Source organism: Callorhinus ursinus, unplaced genomic scaffold (assembly GCF_003265705.2).
Source record: "Callorhinus ursinus isolate GAN/ISIS: 27379988/994484 unplaced genomic scaffold, GSC_fseal_2.0 scaffold4, whole genome shotgun sequence".
Classification (NCBI taxonomy): domain Eukaryota; kingdom Metazoa; phylum Chordata; class Mammalia; order Carnivora; family Otariidae; genus Callorhinus; species Callorhinus ursinus.
The window spans coordinates 149,623,714-149,639,424 of NW_027397066.1; the positions used below are offsets into that span (position 1 = coordinate 149,623,714).

Sequence of the window (15,711 nt, forward strand, 5' to 3'; positions counted from 1 at the left end):
CATGGTAGACAATTAAATAACATATATTCCTGTTCCAAAGTACTTTCATTTATTTGCCACCAAGGGTTTCCAACCTACTCTGTCACACATATGCAGCCACCATTGATTCTGTAACTCTTGCTCACTCCAGATCATTCCCCTCCTTTTATCTTTGTTTTTCTTTTTCTTGGTTTGCTCTGAATTCCAAATGTTTTTACCATCTATAATGTTCAACATTTTAATTATTTTCAGCTCATCACAAATTTGTCTGGCAAACACATTAATGCACACAGAAGGACATTTCAATTAAGAAGATCAGTCCTCCTTACAAAATATTGGTCATTAATGACACAGCATTTTTCATTATAATTTTCAATAAGAATAATTCATTGTGGAACATGGGAACTTGGAGCACAGCAGTAGCAGCAGCTAGACAAATCCTAGAAGAGCTAATTATAAGAAACAAAAGTAAGAAGAAGAAATTTTTATCTTTGCAAGAAGACAATATATATTTTTAGGATCCTCAAAAAAAAGAGGATAAATTAATATTTTTTCACTGTAACTTTAAACAAATTAAATTTTTAAAATTAATACCAAAAAAGTCACAATTTTTAAAAATGTTAAATTCTTTTGAAATAGTGGCAGAATTGGTGTCAGTGTGGGAGGGCAACTTTGAATGGATGCATTTCTGAGGATCCCTGGGAATCTATGCAAATTATTGGTTAATATCTTAACAAATTTAGCTACCTATAAAACAAAGAAACTACTGTGGTAAATATTTAAAATAACTAAAGGAATACTGCTTTTAATAAATATAACTAGAGAAATTCAGGATATGTCATCTGTTGATCCCATTTCAAGAAATCACTTAGCATTATGTAGCCAGTTATTACCTAGCATTTTAAAAATTCCCTTAGTCACAGCTTTAGTGAGCAATAGCTCTAGTTCTGCTGATATATACCAGAAAATATCAAAATCAGATTTGTCAATTTAGTATGTTTAGATTTTATTATTAAAAATTAGAAATCCCATAGAAATCTTGGGGTCTGAATCTTTTGAGTACTATCTTAAACATTCTTTGATTTATTAAAATTAAACTACTTTGGCCATGTAGTGGCTCTTTTTTCTGAACAGTATTAGTTTTCTTTTTCTTTTAAAGATTTTTATTTATTTATTTGAGAGAGCGAGAATGAGAGAGAGAGAGAGAGCACATAAGGCGGGGAGGGTAGGAGGGAGAAGCAGACTCCCTGCTGAGCAGGGACCCCGATGCAGGACTCAGTCCCAGGACTCCAGGATCATGACCTGAGCCGAAGGCAGTTGCTTAACCAACTGAGCCACCCAGGTGCCCCAAACAGTATTAATTTTCTATTGATTGACTGATTTCTGTACCCTTGTACCACCCTCTTTCTATTCCCCCACCACACATACACCAGCCCCTAGCAACCACTTTTCTACTCTTTGTTTCTATGAGTTCAATTTGTTTAAATTCTGCATACAAGTGATACCTCACAGAATTTGTTTTCTCTGTCTGATTTGTTTTACTGAGCACAGTGCCCTCCAGACTCATCCATATTGTGGCAGAAGACGGAATTGCCATCTTTTTAAAGGCTGAGTAATTTTCCATTGGCTATATATGACATTTTGCTTATCCATTCATTTGTGGATGGACACAGGTTGTTTCCATATCTTGGCTGTTGTGAGTAATGTTGCAGTGAACACTGGACTGCAGGCATCTCTTTGAGATCATGGTTTTAACCCCCTTGGATATATACCCAGAAGTGGGATTGCTGGATCATATGGTAGTTTTCTTTTTAACTTTTTAGGGAAACTCCATACTCTTTCCCATAGCGGCTGTACCAGTTCACAGTCCCACCAGCCATGTACAAGGGGTCTCTTTTTCCATGTATTCATCAGAATTTGCTATCCCTTATCTTTTTGGTAAGAGACATCCTAACAAGTACAAGGTGATATCTCATTATAGTTTTGACTTGCATTTCCCTGATGATTACTGATGTTGATTTTTCCATATATTTGTTGGCTATTTGTATGTTTTTGGAAAATGTTCAGGTCCTTTGCCCATTTTTTAATTGGGTTATTTATTTCTTTTGTATAGTTGCATGAGTTCCTGTACATTTTGTATATTAACCTATTATGTGATGTATGCTTTCCAAATATTTTCTCCCATTCCATACATTGTTTTTTCACTTTGCTCATTTTTGTTTTGCTTTGTTTTGTTTTTGTTTTTGTTTTTGTTTTGCTGTACAGAGAGGCTTTTTAAATATTGCCTTTGAGAGCGCCTGGGTGGCTCAGTCAGTTAAGCGTATGTCTTCGGCTCAGGTCATGATCCCAGAGTTCTGGGATCGAGTCCCACAATGGGCTCCCCGCTCAGCGGGGAGTCTGCTCTCCCTCTGCCCCCTCCCTCCACTCGTGTGCGCCCTCTCTCTCTCTCATTCTCTCACTCTCCCAAATAAATAAATAAATAAATAAATAAATAAATAAATAAATAAATATTGCCTTTGATTGGGAGTAGAGTTTCATATTCATGATGATATTTCAGAATAATGATACATTTAAAAGTTTACACCTGGGGGCGACTGGGTGGCTCAGATGGTTAAGCATCTGCCTTCTGCTCAGGTCATGGTCCCAGGGTCCTGGGATCGAGTCCCGCATCGGGCTCCCTGCTGTTTGGGAGCCTGCTTCTCCCTCTGCCTCTCTCTCTCTCTCTGTCTCTCATGAATGGATGAATAAAATCTTTAAAAAAATTTTTAAAAAAATAAAAAATAAATAAATAAAAGTTTACACCTGAGTGGTTATTATCATAAATATCTCACAAGTGTATGTAATGCCTAATATTATGTACAATGCTTAATACTAAGATGATATTATCAGAGGAATTAAACAAATGTGTTAAAAGATTTTAAAATTATTATAAACAAACTTGGAATAGAAGAAGACTAAACATAATACAAATGGAATATGAAGGCAACTAATAACTGAGTAAATAAATATTTATTTCTTATGCATGTTAGTGGACAGGTCAAGTACCAAGTGATTTATGCAAAAACTCCTACTTCAATAAAAAGTGTTAACTAGTGGTGTATGTGTGTGCCAGGGTCCAAGACAGAGTAGGAGGCAACCTGTGCCAGCTTCTTAGCAGCATTTACAGAAAATGCATACAGCTGGCTACTGTGAGATTCCTTTGGTTTCTGTTGTTGGGTTGGGTCAGGCAGCCTGGTTTTGGTCATATAATAAGAGAAATTTAAAAGACCTCTTATTCGCATAATTGTGTGGTTTCACTGAGACCAGGGTGTCTCACAGATTTCTTGGTCATCAAAATCTGAATCCAGTAAGTCCTGCATGACAGAAAGGACCCTGTGGGGTGCCTGCACTTTGTCTTTTATGATTGTGTATGCTTTACTCTCACTAAGCTTTACATGAGCATACCTTGTGGGGTTTCAGAAGTCCTTCAATTTACCTGGCACTGCGTAACTGCAAGTAGTAATACCATTGTGCACATTTTACAAATCTAAAATATAGATAATTCTCCACTTTATGGTCAGGTATAACAAGAGTGTCCAATATCACCCTTGCAATTGAATATTGTTCTGATATTTATGGTCAGTGTAATAAAAATTAATAGAAATGCAAGATGCAAATATATACAATATATACATGATTGTACATACGAAGGAAATTTAACAGAAACAACTAAGGAAACTCAAATTTGAGAGAGCTTAATAGTCAACTGTGTTTGGGGTCTCTACGACCATGCTCATGCCCTCACTTGAAGGACTCACGGGACTCAGGAAAGCAGTTAGACTCATGTTGCAGTTTATTACAAGGAAAGAGATTAAAATCAGAAAGGGAAAAAGGTGCATGGGTCAAAGTCCAGGGGAAACCAGGCACAAGTTTCCAAGCATGGTTTCCCAGGGGAGTCATATAGACATGCTTAATTCTCTCAGCAAGAATGTATGACAGCCTGCACAAAGTGCTGCCAATCAGACTCACCCAAGCTTTCATGTCCAGGATTTTAATTGGGAGGTCAGACACATTGGCAAGCAGCAACTATGTGGTTTCATTAGCATTGCTTTTGAATTAACTAATTTCTCTTAGAAAACCATCAGATTTCTTTCTCTTTTTTTTAAGATTTTTTTTTATTTATTTGACAGAGAGAGACACAGCAAGAGAGGGAACACAAGCAGGGGGAGTGGGAGAGGGAGAAGCAGGCTCCCCACTTAGCAGGGAACCTGACGCGGGGCTCGATCCCAGGACCCTGGGATCATGACCTAAGCCGAAGGCAGACACACGACTGAGCCACCCAGGCACCCCGAAAACCATCAGATTTCTATAGTAGGTTTGGAATTGTAGAAAACTAGCATAATTGTGTAACAAGTTCTTCAAATATAGGAAGGAATTATTTTTGGTTCATATAATAAGTACTTTTTCAAGACATACTAACCATGCCATCCATCATTCTAGGCTAAGACTATTGTGTAAACAACGCAGACAAGCCCACCATTTTCTGGGAATGTATATTATGCTTCTCCATTCGTGAATAAAGGATCAACGTTAATGTGAATTGAATATATTTATGGTTTTTATATACCACTATGTTAATTTTTCTGCCTGAAAACCTGCAACTCTACATCAATCTTAACAAATCAAATAGGTAATTACTGAGCATCTAGGTACATACAAAGCAGTCTCCCAGGTGCTGTGAATATATGTGCAGTTTATAACTGAGTTAGATAAAAAAAATTAATACATAAAAAATAAAATACATTATTTCACCTATCACAAGATAATATATGAATATAAATACATTATTTATTAAAATCCATTTTTTATTCTGTACTTGGGACCCAATTACCAATATTGCTGATACTTTAAACAATGTTATATGTTAGGTTTGATGATCTTTGTTTTATATATATGGAACCTAAGACTAGGAGAACTGAAGTATTCTGAGAGACATAAAAATAATACATATCAGAACTTGGAATAAATATCTACAAAACTCAGATCCTTTATATCAGTGCTTGTCAAAAGATTGCAATGAAGGAACACAGATCCACTGAGGGCCAATACTTTTGTGAACTACAACAAAACTAAACTACTAGAAATATAAAAATTTCTAAATTATGTAAAAATACAAGCCAAATTTATTAGATTCTACTTAAAACACGTAAGTGTTGTATGAAAGGAGAGAAGGTTAATACTCCCCTCAGGCCTGACAACACCTATATGATGAAGGTATTGCCACCTATTTCGTGGCATCTAACCATTATTTGGGGAGCCCTGGCTGTCTCAGTTGGTGGAGCATGCGACTCTTGATCTTGGGGTTGTGGGTTCATGTCCCACATTGGGTGCAGATATTACTTGTAAAAATTAAATTTAAAAAATTTCTGTCACATTATTAAACAAATTCGGAAATTTATCTCAATTGTTGTAATTTTCTCATCAAAAAATGGTAACAAATGGTTTGTAGTGCTACCCTGGTCTTCAAGCTATACTTAGAAGGACTGCTCTCCACTCTGCCACATTCTGGACACATCCAGAGTGCTCTGGTGGAAATTCTGATAAATATTTTGTATACAGGAAAAACTCATGTATTATGAAATAAGATTTGAAGGCACAAATGTTCATGGTTGGGTAACAGTGGTAAATAAACATGTCCAATTAAAATAAAAGCTGCCTTTGTTTGTTTTTTTTGAGACATCTATGGGAGATAGTTTGAACAGATTGATTGTGAACATACTTCTGTTTAGGAATCTGAGTTTGATCTTATAGTAAATGAGGAAAATTATATGCATTTATCTTTGAAGAGATTCGCTTTCAGGGTGAATACATGATGCCATAGTGCTTTCCATTTGGTACATATATATGTCAAAGTGAAGAACATTGCATAGACCTATAAGAATTTACTTATATGTATTTTATTTATTGGTATTTCATAGGCCTATAAGAATTTACTTGTATGTATTGTATTTATTGGTACCTATCTAGAAAAAAAATGTAGAACATTATTTTAGAAAGCAAACATGTTAGTCGTGTACTTAGAACTCAGCTAATCATGTTAATTGGTTTATTTATAACCGGTTCCAAAGATAGCATATTATTTAAAGAGAAAAATGATCATTGAGATAATTAAGCATGAAATTTGGAAATATGGTGATTTAATCATTGATGATTTCATTATTGGTATTTCAGTATATGTTCATGTTATGTTGATAAATAAACTAGTTCCATGATTCACAATCTAAAGTTGATCAACCACTGTCCAGCTAAAGAAATAACTGTATATATTACCATTTTCTTGCATTTCTTAAAATATTAGAGATGAGAATGTATGTTGTTCATCTCTAGTCTTTACTACAATTTTTTAACCATATTGTTTTTATAGAACCTATGTAAAAATTTTGGTGAAATTAACTCTCTATCCAGGGAAAAATACGCAGTATTGATCCATGCAAGATTTTGTACAGATCACAAAAGGTATGGAGACCCTTGAAGCTCAATCTTTGACTCTACAGAGATCCAAAGTTTAAAAACTTTGATAGAAGACTGGTCCGTCTGAATACATCCTCCCCCTTAGAATGTCTGTTTTTTACCAAAAGCCTTTAGTTAATATTACTCCCCAAATTCTCCAATGCTTCCTTCCATTTAAGCTAAGTATATATGTGGGATTTTTTTTTCTTTTTCTGTACTCCCATTGACAGGAGTCAGTAAAAAAGACATCTCTATTTAATTTCTTTATCATCACTCTTTATAGTAAATGAAACTAAATGAAGAGTTAGTGTTAGGATAAGACCGCAAAAGGAATAGTAGCTCAAAACTCATATTTTCACTAGTGAAATCTCATTACATTTATTAATTCATCAAATAAAATCCTCTTTCCTTTTTGTTAATCATCTAATAAGATTGAATGAAAAATATAACAGTTTATTCACTTATTTAAAATATATTTACTGAGTGCCTTCTATCTACCAGAGACTAACCTGGCCATAAAATAGACAAAATGTTCATCATGTTCTCATGGTACCTTATGAAACAATGGGCATAATGAATAAGTATTTTTATGTAGGGTATTAAAGGGTGATAAATTATTTATGAAAAATTGGACCAGGGATGTGAGCTAAGACTTCCCAGGGTATGGGAGTATTTCTAATTTCAAGAAGGATTATCTGGGCAGAACTCATTGAGAGAGCGATAGGAAGAGGACCTGGCAAGTATTAATGTCCAATGGTGAGAGCTAGAAATTGAGGAACACTCAGTGTAACTAACGTGGAGGAATGAAGGAGAGAGTAGTAGGAGATAAACTCAGATAGGAAAAGAGGGTGAGGAGGGTGGGGACTATCATAAAGACCTTCACTTTTACTTTTGAGTGAAAAGAGGAGAAATTGAATGATTTTCAGTATAAGAGCAGATTATTTACCTTTCAAAAGGTGCATCCTGTAATGTATAAGGTAAGAGGTGTGGCCAAATTTGGAGGCTATTACACTAATGAAAGTGAAATATGATAATGATTGAGTGCAAGGTGACAGCAGTGAAATAAGTGAAAAATAGACAGATTTTGCATATATTATGAAGGCAGAACCAACATATTTCCTGAATTCCTTGGTGTGGAATATGAGAAAAAACAATGGATGAAGTTTGACTTCAAGATTTTACCTAAGCATCTTGAAGGATGAAGTTCCCATCAAACTGGACTGGACAAAGTTGTGGATTGAGCAGATTTTAAGGAAAGGTCAGGAGTTGAATTTTGGAGTTCAGGAGTAAAGTCTGTATAGAGACATAAATTTAAATATCACCAGGATGTAGAAGAAATGTAGTCATAAGACTGAATGGATATCACAAATAGTGTGAGTATCTGTGGAGGGCTGAGTTCGTAAGCACCAAGAGTTTTTTTTTTCCCACATTGGAGTCATGACCATGACTCCTCCTTTGCATTTTTGATTTATTGCTACTTATTAGTGAAATATCTTATTTTTTATCTATGTCATTCTGAAAATGATATTAACTCTAAAAAAATGAACATGTATACCCCATTACGATTGTATATGCATTCAGATAGCCATGGTCAAAAAAATAAATAAATAAACCAACAAACAAAAAAGGCAGCAGAATCAGACCTGTAAATGCAGAAAACAAACTGATAGTTGCCAGAGGGGATATGGTGGGGAGGTTGCACAAAACGGGTGAAAGGGAGTGGAAGCTATGCTTCCAGTTGTGGAATGAATAAGTCATGAGAATAAAAGGTACAGCATGACAAATATAGTCAATGATATTGTAATAGCAATATATTAGGATAGATAGTAGCTATACTTGTGAACACAGCATAATGTATAAACTTGTCAAATCACTATGTTGCACACCTGAAATTAATGTATCATTGCATGTCAACTATACTAAAAAAAAAAGACTATACACTATAAAGTAAAATAATGCATTTTAAAATATATTTTAGTTCAAAATTTTCACTAATGTTTCCTTAAAAATTTAAATTATTTGATTCTATTTCATGTCTTATGAGTACAGCAGTGGTTTGATCTAAAAATAAAATGCTAATCTCTAAGGGTTTAATTTTCTTGAAGAGCTAAGATTTTTTAAAGTAAATGAGACTTTATACTTCAGTCACACAGCTGTGATACTATATATCTTTCTCCAACACAGTGTTACATTATTTAATCTTGATTCCAGGACTAGCCAGGTTTTCAAAATGATGGAAATATGCAAAAATAAAAAGAATATTTATTAGAATGGCAAGAATCATAAGGGTAGAGATTTCTTTTTGCCATATATGTACCCTTGACATGTACAAGATTTCTTGGTACATGGTAGCCACTCAATATTTGTTGAAAGAACGAAAATTAAAATTACCATCTATCTCAGCTGCATCCCACTCTCTGCTAAAAGTACAATTTAATAATCTGTTATTCCATTCATCGAAATGGTAGCAGGAACCACATTTCACTTCGACATGTTAACTGATGATCTATAATTCCCTTTTAGCATTAGTAAGAAATCTTAGCCAATGCCTAGTCAAAATATCCTGTGTGTTAATCACAATGAGAATAGTAATGAGACCAAAAGGAAAATGCCAACAGTCACATTAAAGATAGATATTCTTTTAATGATAAATAAAACACCTAGAAGGAAATATCAAAAGTCAAAGCAGGAAGCTCTCAAATGCAAATATAGGATTTCTGAGTTCCCCAATCCAGCACTAACTTTCACAGTTTTTCTAGGTAAAATTTGCATTAAAAGCCTGGAGTTTAACTAAACGTCATACTTAATATATAGGAAAAATAATATATCAATAAAAGGAGAATAATCATTATGAGAATCTAATAAAACATAACTCAGTGAAGAGAGTGATAATAAAATTCATCTTGCACCATCCCATAAAGATGTACTTGAATTATTTTGCTGGGTTCAGTCTACTTGTACAAATGGTCTTTACTGAGTGTAGATAGTTGCAATAATCACTTGAAATTATCCAGCTGATTTCTTTTGGCTTAACTACTGTTTTTTAAATTTTGTACTCATAAAGAAAATGTCTATTACAATTTTGCTTCTCATGTACTTTCTTATAGTTAGAAGGTTAACATTTGATGCTAATTATATTCAAATCTACTTGACATTTAAATTTACCATTGACAGTGAGTAAAGTGTCATATTTTGTCCTTGAAGGTTTTGGAAATGTTTGTTACTTTGTTTCCTAGAGACAAATCAGCACAGATTGCTCTGAAAAGACTGTTTCTGAAGAAGTCATTCTATAATAGAAATTTACCAGAAAGTTACCATGGATGGTCCATTTCCAGGTACTTTTCTCATTCTAAAATCTAAATTCCATCCAAACTATGGGGAAATTATAGGCTGAAATCACCAAGCCTTTAATTATGGAAAACTAAATGTTCATCATTACCTAATTATTCTCAAAATCAAGTGATTCTAGAATCTACTGATTTGAGCTAATTCCACATGAGTAGCAAAGATGTTCCCATAATGGAGTCATCTGAGATCTCAAATGAGCTGGATGATTTTGATAATAGGTGGATCAAAAGTCATAGAGAGGGTAGAACAAGTACCCCAAGAAGAGACTGCACATGTGATAAATGATAAAGCATGGGTGTTCTGAGTACAACAAGAAATTAAATTTTCTACTATTACCAGGGGAGACTGAAGAAAAATTGTATAGCACAGGAGGGGCAAACAGGATGAAGGATGAAGAGAAGGAAATTATCAATCATAGGTGATAAAATAAAGCAAGAAAAAACATAAATAGCTTTTTGTTTGTTTGTTTCAGGGATACAGGTCTGTGATTCATCAGTCTTACACAATTCACAGCGCTCACCATAGCACATACCCTGCCAATGTCCATCACCCAGCCACCCTCTGCTTCCCACCTCCCACCACTCCAGCAACCCTCAGTTTCTTTCCTGAGATAAAGAATCTCTTATTATTTGTCTCCCTCTTTGGTTTCATTTGTTTCATTTTTCTCTCCCTTCCCCTATGATCCTCTGTCTTCTTTCTCAAATTCCTCATATCAGTGAGATGATATAATTGTCTTTCTTTGATTGGCTTTTTTTGCTTAGCATGATACCCTCTAGTTCAATCCATGTCATTGCAAATGGCAAAATTTTGGTTTTTTTTTTTTAAGATTTTATTTATTTATTTGACAGAGAGAGACAGCGAGAGCAGGAACACAAGCAGGGGGAGTGGGAGAGGGAGAAGCAGGCTTCCCGCTGAGCAGGGAGCCTGATGTGGGACTCGATCCCAGGACCCTGGGATCATGACCTGAGCCAAAGGCAGACGCTTAATGACTGAGCCACCCAGGCGCCCCAAGATTTTGTTTTTTGATAGCTGCATAATATTCCATTGTGTATTAATATACCACATCTTCTTTATCCATTCATCTGTTGATGGACATCTTGGCTCTTTCCACAGTTTGGCTATTGTAGACATTGCTGCTATAAACATTGGGATGCAGGTGCCCCTTTGGATCCCTACATTTTCATCTTTGTACACAGTAATACAATTGCTGGGTAATAGGGTAACTCTATTTTCAAGTTTTTGAGGAACCTCCATACTGTTTTCCAGAGTGGCTGCACCAGCTTGCATTCCCACCAACAGTGTAGGAGGGTTCCCCTTTCTCCACATCCTCGCCAACATCTGTCGTTTCCTGACTTGTTCATTTTAACCATTCTGACTGGTGTGAGGTGGTATCTCATTGAGTTTTGATTTGGATTTCCCTGATGCCGAATGATGTTGAGCACATTTTCATGTGTCTGTTGGCCATTTGGATGTCTTCTTTGGAAAAATGTCTGTTCATGTCTTCTGCCCAAATCTTGATTGGATTATTTCTTCTCTGGGTGTTGATTTTGATAACTTCTTTATAGATTTTGGATACTAGCCCTTTAACTGGTCATTTGCAAATATCTTCTCCCATTCTGTTGGTTGTCTTTTGGTTTTGTTGATTGTTTTCCTTTGCTGTGCAAAAGCTTTTTATCTTAATAAAGTCCCAATAGTTCATTTTTGCCCTTGCTTCCCTTGCTTTTGTTGATGTTTCTAGGAAGAAGTTGCTGCGGCTGAGGTCGAAGAGGTTGCTGCCTGTGTTCTCCTCAAGGATTTTGATGGATTCCTGTCTCACATTTACGCCTTTCAACCATTTTGAGTCTATTTTTTGTGTGGTGTAAGGAAATGGCCCAGTTTCATTCTTCTGCATGAGGCTGTCCAATTTTTCCAACACCATTTGTTGAAAATGGTGTTGGGAATCTTTTTTTCCATTGGATATTCTTTCCTGCTTTGTCAAAGATGAGTTGACCATAGAGTTGAGGGTACATTTCTGGGCTCTCTATTCTGTTCCATTGATCTATGTGTTTGTTTTTGAGCCAATACCATACGTCTTGATGATTACAGCTTTGTAATAGGGCTTGAAGTCTGGAATTGTGAAGCCACCAGGTTTTGCTTTTCTTTTTCAAAATTCCTCTGGCTATTCAGGGTCTTTTCTGGTTCCACACAAATTTTAGGATTATTTGTTCCATTTCTTTGAAAAAAGATAATGGTATTTTGGTAGGGATTGCATTAAATGTGTAGACTGCTCTAGGTAGCATAGACATTTTCACAATGGTTGTTCTTCCAATCCATGAGCATGGAACGTTTTTCCATTTCTTTGTGTCTTCCTCAATTTCTTTCATGAGTGTTCTATAGTTTTCTGAGTACAGATTCTTTACCTCTTTGGTTAGATTTATTCCTAGGTATCTTATGGTTTGGGGTGCAATTGTAAATGGGATCGACTCCTTAATTTCTCCTTCTGTCTTGTTGTTGGTGTATAGGAATGCCACTGATTTCTGTGCATTGATTCTACATCCAGCCACTTTACTGAATTCCTGTATGAGTTCTAGCAGTTTTGGGGTGCAATCTTTTGGGTTTCCCACATAAAGTAACATATCATCTGCAAACAGTGAAAGTTTCACTTCTTTGCTGATTTGGATGCCTTTTATTTATTTTTGTTGTCTAATTGCTGAGGCTAGGAATTCTAGTACTATGTTGAATAGCAGTGGTGATAGTGGACATCCCTGCCATGTTCCTGACCTTAGTGGAAAGCTCAGTTTTTCCCCATTGAAAATGATATTCGCTGTAGGTTTTTCATAGATGGCTTTTATGATATTGAGGTATGTACCCTCTATCCCTACATTGTGAAGAGTTTTAATCAAGAAAGGATGCTGTACTTTAGCAAATGCTTTTCATGCATCTATTGAGAGGATCACATGGTTCTTGTTCTTTCTTTTATTAATGTAGTGCATCACATTGGTTGATTTGTGGATGTTGAACCAACCTTGGAGCCCAGGAATAAATCCCACTTGGTCATGGTGAATAATCCTTTTAATGTACTGTTGGATCCTACTGTCTAGTATTTTGGTGAGAATTTCTGCATCCATGTTCATCATGGATATTGGCCTGTAATTCTCCTTTTTGAATGGGGTCTTTGTCTGGTTTGGGGTTCAAGGTAATGGTGGCCTCATAAAATGAGTTTGGAATTTTTCCTCCCACTTATACTTTTTGAAACAGCTTCAGAAGAATAGGTATTAATTCTTCTAAATGTTTGGTAGAATTCTGCTGGGAAGCCATCTGGCCCTGGGCTCTTGTTTGTTGTGAGATAATATTAATTACTGCTTCAATTTCCTTAGTGGTTATAGGTCTGTTCAGGTTTTCTATTTCTTCCTGGTTCAGATTTTGGTAGTTGATACATCTCTAGGAATGCATCCTTTTCCTCCAGATTGTCTAATTTGCTGACATATACTTGCTCATAATATGTTCTTATAATTGTTTGTATTTCTTTGGTGTTGGTTGTGATCTCTCCTCTTTCATTCATGATTTTATTAATTTGTGTCCTTTCTCTTTTCTTTTTGATAAGTCTGGCCAGGTGTTTATCAATCTTGTTAATTCTTTCAAAGAACCAGCTCCTAGTTTCATTGATCTGTTCTACTATTCTTTTGGTTTCTATTTCACTGATTTCTGCTCTGATCTTTATTTTTTCTCTTCTTCTGCTGGGTTGGGCTTTATTTGCTGTTTTTTCTTCGGCTCCTTTAGGTGTAGGTTTAGGTTGTGTATTTGAGACCTTTCTTGTTTCTTGAGAAAGGCTTGTATTGCTATATACTTTCCTCTTAGGACAGCCTTTGCTGCATTCCAAAGGTTTTGAACTCTCATATTTCCATTTTCATTTGTTTCCATGAATTTTTTTAATTCTTCTTTAAGAAGAGTTGGTTAACCCATTCATTCTTCAGTAGAATGCTCTTTAGCCTTTAGTAGGATGCATTTGAGTTCTTTCCAACTTTCCTTTTGTGACTGAGTTCTAGTTTCAAAGCATTGTGGTCCAAAAATATGTAGAGAATGATCCCAATCTTTTGGTACCGGTTGAGACCCGATTTGTGACCCAGGATGTGATCTATTCTGGAGAATGTTCCATGGGCACTAGAGAAGAATGTGTATTCTATTGCTTTGGGATGGAAGGTTCTGAATATATCTGTGAAGTTCATCTGGTCCAGTGTGTCATATAAAGCCTGTATTTCCTTGTTGATCTTTTGCTTCGAGGATCTGTCCATTTCAGTGAAGTCCCCTACTATTATTGCATTATTGTCCATGTGTTTCTTTGATTTTGCTATTAATTGGCTTATATAATTGGCTGTTCCCATGTTAGGGGCATAGATATTTACAATTGTTAGATCTTCTTGTTGGATAGACTGTTTAAGTATGATGTAGTATCCTTCTTCTTCTCTTATTATAGTCTTTGGTTTAAAATCTAATTTGTCTGATATAAGAATTGCCACCCCTGCTTTCTTTTGATGTCCATTAGCATGGTACATGGTTTTCCACCCCCTCACTTTCAATCTGGAGGTGTCTTTGGGTCTAACATGAGTCTCTTGCAGACAGCATATTGATGGGTCTTGTTTTTTTATCCAATCTGATATCCTGTGTCTTTTGATTGGTGTATTTAGCCCATTTATTCAGGGTAACTACTGAAAGATATGAATTTAGTGACACTGTATTGCCTGTAAGGTGACTGTTACTGTATATTGTCTGTGTTCCTTTCTGGTCTATGTTGCTTATCTCTTTGCTTAGAGGACCCCTTTCAATATTTCTTATAGGGCTGGTTTCATGTTTGCAAATTCCTTTAGTTTTTGTTTGTCCTGGAAGCTTTTTATCTCTCCTTCTATTTTCAGTGACTGCCTAGCTGGATATAGTATTCTTGGCTGCATATTTTTGTCGTTTAGTGCCCTGAATATATCATGCCAGTCCTTTCTGGCCTGCCAGGTCTCTGTGGATAGGTCTGCTGCCAATCTAATGTTCCTACCATTGTAGATTACAGACCTCTTGTCCCAAGCGACTTTCAGGATTTTCTCTTTGTGTCTGAGACTCATAAGTTTTACTATTAGATGTCAGGGTGTGGACCTATTTTTATTGATTTTGAGAAGGGTTCTCTGTGCCTCCTGGATTTTGATGCCTGTTTCCTTCCCCACATTAGGGAAGTTCTCTGCTATAATTTGCTCCAATATACCTTCTGCCCCCCCTTTCTTCTTCTTCTGGGATCCCAATTATTCTAATATTGCTTCATCTTGTGGTATCACTTATCTCAAATTCTGCCCTCATGATCCAGTAGTTGTTTATCTCTTTTTCTCAGCTTCTTTATTCTCCATCATTTGGTCTTCTATATCACTAATTCTCTCTTCTACCTCATTTATCCTAGCAGTTCGAGCCTCCATTTTTGATTGCACCTCAATTAATACCCTTTTGGTTTTCGACATGGTTAGATTTTAGTTCTTTTATTTCTGCAGAAAGGGATTCACTAGTATCTCCTATGTTTTTTCCAATCCTAGCTAGTATCTTTATAAACGTCATTCTGAACTCTAGTTCTGACATCTTAGTAATGTCCGTATTGATTAGGTCCCTGTCAGTCAGTACTGACTCTTGTTCTTTTTTTTTTTTTTGAGCTGAGTTTTTCCGTCTTGTCATTTTGTGCAGAGAAGAATAGATGAATGAGAGAACAAAATGCTAACAGGGTAACAATGACCCCAGAAAAATATACACTAAACAAATCAGAAGAGACCCAAAACCGGGGTGAAAAAGAAGAAAGAAAAAAAAAAGAATATGATCAGGCTGGTGAATAGAATAGAGCCAAACACTAGATTTCAGGTGTATTTTGGTCTGTTAGAAGAAACTGCCTCCCAG

General features: G+C 35.7%; 1 pseudogene; it reads left to right on the top strand.

Annotated features, from left to right (window-relative positions):
- The first annotated feature begins 5,168 nt into the window (after positions 1-5,168).
- Positions 5,169-5,269, top strand: LOC112826254 (U6atac minor spliceosomal RNA; annotated as a pseudogene).
- The last annotated feature ends 10,442 nt before the right edge of the window (positions 5,270-15,711 follow it).